General features: G+C 37.8%; 1 pseudogene; it reads right to left on the reverse strand.

Moving 5' to 3' along the window:
* Positions 1–1,807: 1,807 nt before the first annotated feature.
* Positions 1,808–2,233, reverse strand: LOC100411415 (ubiquitin-conjugating enzyme E2 variant 1-like; annotated as a pseudogene).
* Between the last annotated feature and the right edge of the window lie 1,932 nt (positions 2,234–4,165).

Below are 4,165 nucleotides of genomic sequence, written 5' to 3' on the forward strand. Positions count from 1 at the left end.
GCCATAAAAAAGTATGAAATCACATCTCGTGTGGCAACATAGATGCAGCCAAAGGCCATAATTCTGAGTGAATTAATGCAGAAACAGAAAATTTCGGGTATGAACAAACATAAAAATGGGAACAACAGACACTAGGGACTACAAAAGCAGGGAGGGGGCAAGGGCTGAAAAACTTTCTATTAGGTACTATGTTCAGTATCTCGGTAATAAGATCAATAAAAGCCCAAACCTCAGCATCATGCAATAGGCCCTTGTAAAAATCCTGCACACATACATCCTGAATCTAAAACTAAAATGGAAATTTATAAAAAGGAATTTCTCAAACTTTCTTAACATTTTCAAAGAGTATAATTTGGTTTAGCTTTTTTTAAAATTATATTTACTTTACTATTTCTTTCCTCCCCCTGTCCCGCCCCGTCCCAATGAGTTGCTTTTATTTCAGTGTGCATCCATATTTCAGCATTCAGTGGTCCTGAACAGTAAATGGAAAGATGCAGCAATTTGCTAGGAGGTCAAGCCTGCCAATTTAGGGGATCTGCTGCACACACCAGGTTCTCTCTTAGTCCCTGCTGAGGATCTCGAGAAGCAGCAGCAGCAGCAGCAGCAGCATCAAAACTAAAGCATGTACCAGATGCAAGGTTCTTTTTGTTTCGGTTGTCAGATTCCAAACTAGACCCCAACAGATTGCAAGGATGGCCAAATGAAAGCCCTGTTTAAAACTTCTTCAACTTTTAAAAGCAAAACCAACTACAGGAAAGTGAAATAATTCAGAGGGATCATGTGTGATTACAAGTGTCTTCATGTGGTCTTTCTCCGAGTTCAACCACCAAGGACTCCGAGAGCTGGCATGTCTGCATAACTCTGGTGACTATTCTTTTACCTTATCAAAACATGAGCTAAAAACAATGCATGAGCTGATGACAGCAGAGGGTGGCAGGGCTGAGGACCCAATATTCGTTTCTCAGGCTGGTGGAGAGTGAAAAAGTACAGTTCTGAAACTAAACAAGGGAGGTCAGAGACTCTTTCCAACCCTAACTCATGGCTTCTGGACAAAGCAAGGAAGTGTCATGGAAGGTGTTGGGTGGAGATGGTGCAAAAAGGAACTTGAGGAGGAGAGAAGAAAAAGCAGTGCCCCTCGATAAAGGTTGGGGAGAGAAGATACAGGGAAAGCCTGAATCCCTCACCAAAGGCCAATCTCAGAGGGAGCAGAGGGGTCACTGTCTCTGCTTCCACCAAGGGCAGGAGTGGAGGGGCATGGGAACAGGATGATGGCTTGGAAGAGGCATCATTTAAGACTTAAACCAGGCATGCAGGTGAAGCACCCCCCACACACCCAGCAGTAGTCCCACATGCTGCGACCTGAAACCTTCACATCTACTCTAACAAGGCTGTTACTGCTGGGAGGGTGAAAGGCAGAAGGGTAATGGGAGAAGGCAGAGACCCCAGACAGCGTAATCAGCAGCAAGGTGATTGTGTGATGTGTCTTCTCACAGTTGAGTTAGATGTGCCCCAACATTTATGATGAGAATCAATTTAAATGGACTATCTTGATCCCAGAATTTCAACTACATGGGCCGTGGTTACACTTGACAGGATGATTTGTCATAGCACAACTTATTTCAAATGGACAAAGAATTAGTATAATTTACAGTATATTCAGATAAATTTCCTTTGAATGGGAGTTTCCTTTCCAGTACTTTGAGGTCTATGAGATCTATCTAGAAAATGTACTACAGTGGAAAATGAAGACTGCTTAAATCAAATGGAGGGGGAAGGGAAGGAAAGGGCCTGTGGTTTTTCTTTTTGATTAATTGCTGTAACATTGTCCTTCAGGCAGCTGAGGGAGTTTCATATTTTCTTTAGACATCATTAGGTGCCGAGGCTCTTACAGGACAACATTGATGCTATATTAATTCTGCCATTTTGCTAGCACTGATATGGCTCTTGGGTCCACCACTCCATTAGAACTATTGACTCTATTCATATTAATTTTGTTACAAATCTTACCAAGGGAGGTGCTTTTGGGTATTTAATCCACATTCTATTTTAAGGCTGTATATTCAGTTTTCATAAATTGTTCTTGGAGGCCCAATTATAATCCCTGTCCATCTTCATCATCCTCTAGACCCCAGCTAACTGTGCCATCTCCTTCTCCTTTCTGGCCTTCTTCGAGTTCTTCCAACAGTCAGAAACTGCTAGGGACTTTTACTCCCAAGCCCAGGGTGGATGCCATCTTGTGTCACTTTACTATTTCTTTACCTATACGTGCCTTAGTTTTCCTTTTTCTAGCCTCTTAAATTGAATGCATGTCTTGTTTAGTTTTCATTAATTCTGCCTTTAATAAATTTAAGGCTGTACATTTTTGTTTAATTAATGCTTAGGCTTAGTACTAATACACTAAGTTTTTTCTGTAGAAATTTTATATAGGATTTGTTTATTGCTCAATACTCTCGTGTCCATATTGACTTTCTCATTGCCTTAGTCCATTAGTGATGTCTTAGTACATTTGAGATATACCAAAATATCAGACTAGATAGCTTATAAATAACAAAAATATGTGTGTTTGTTCTGAGGGCTGGGAAATTCAAGTACCAGGTGCTGGCAGATTCAGTGCCTAGTGAGGAGCAACTTTCTGGTTAATAGATACCTCCTTCTCATTCTGTCCTCACATGGTGGAAGGGGCAAGAAATCTCTTTAAGCCTCTTTTATAAGAGTACTAATCCCATTGAGAACAGCTCCACCTTAATGATCTAGTCACCTCCAAAAGGCCTATCTCATAATTTTACATCTCATGGGTTAGAATTTAAACATACGAATTTTGGGAGACACAAACATTCAGACCATGGCACATAATATTCCATGAGTCATTTAGGAGTATATTCACAAATGTCTAATCAAATGAATTTAGCATTTTTGTTGTTGATTTTTAATTATATTAATCATGATCTAAGAATATATATGATAAAAATGTCTTGAAATTAGCTGAGACTTTCTTTGAAAAATAGAACACAGAAGTAATTATAAATGATTAATTATTTAATTTTTATTTTATACCTTTTAACAGCAACTTGCCCTTTGAGAGCATTCTCTGTATTTCATTCTTTCCTACATTGGCATGGAGCTTTGAATATAGTAATAATTGCAGCCAGAAGGAAATCCAAAATGCATTTCAACCTCAATAATTCAAAGAAATATGCAGAAGATAAAATATTTGTGGGGTGGATTGTAGAATGTATAGAATAAATTATAAAGGATATTTTCAGAGGGAAGGTAAAGACACTAGGATTAAGACTTTCAAATTAAAAACAACTGATAAAGGCTGTTTGAACTATGAATAGGGTAAAATGGCACTTTAGGAAGATTAAAAAAAAAAGAAGAAGAAACATGCCTGGGATTGAAGCAGTTCAATATATATAGATTCTTAAATTTCAAATTTGACAAGAAATTCTTTGAAATTTAAACTGTATTTTGTGGCTTAAATAACACTTTGGTCACAACCCCCAGTATCTGATCTGAATTTATTGATGAATAAAAAGATTCAAATTTAAAAATCTGCCTACTCCTTGGGAGCTACAAACAAACAAAACAAAAAACTTATTAACTACATAGATGTCAGGTTTCTGGGACTGACCCCAAAAAATAAACTCTGCTCTCTTAAGACACAGAAAAGCTGGTTTGTGGAGCAGCCATAGTGACACTAGCAGCTCTGGTCAGGAAAACAGCCATAATGGCAGAGGATTGGCTGCCCAGGAAGTCACAGTTATGGAGGAAGTCAACATTCTAAACCCAGGAACAATGTGATGGCAGTAATGCAGGATGAAAGAGACCAGAGCACTGTTCAGGATCTCTGTTTTCATTTTTTTCCTTTCTTAAAAGTATTTGCTGTCATAGTTGATTGCAAAAGCCACAGCTGCTGTAAATAAGACTGAAATCTTCTACTTAACCAAATTTCTGAGACTTTAGACAATATGACCCTGAGAAGAAATATTTGTCATATTATTTTTATTGCAATGATACATTAATTTACACTAGGTAAAAATTTTAAAGGGAAAACCTATTTTAATGTAATACATATTATCTAATCTTTTATTGAGATGTAAAGACATAGAATATACAGCACATAATAACGTTTATTGCTATAGTAAAGGGAAAGTACTCTTTGAAG

The sequence above is a fragment of the Callithrix jacchus genome, chromosome 6, assembly GCF_049354715.1.
Source record: "Callithrix jacchus isolate 240 chromosome 6, calJac240_pri, whole genome shotgun sequence".
Taxonomy (NCBI): Eukaryota; Metazoa; Chordata; class Mammalia; order Primates; family Cebidae; genus Callithrix; species Callithrix jacchus.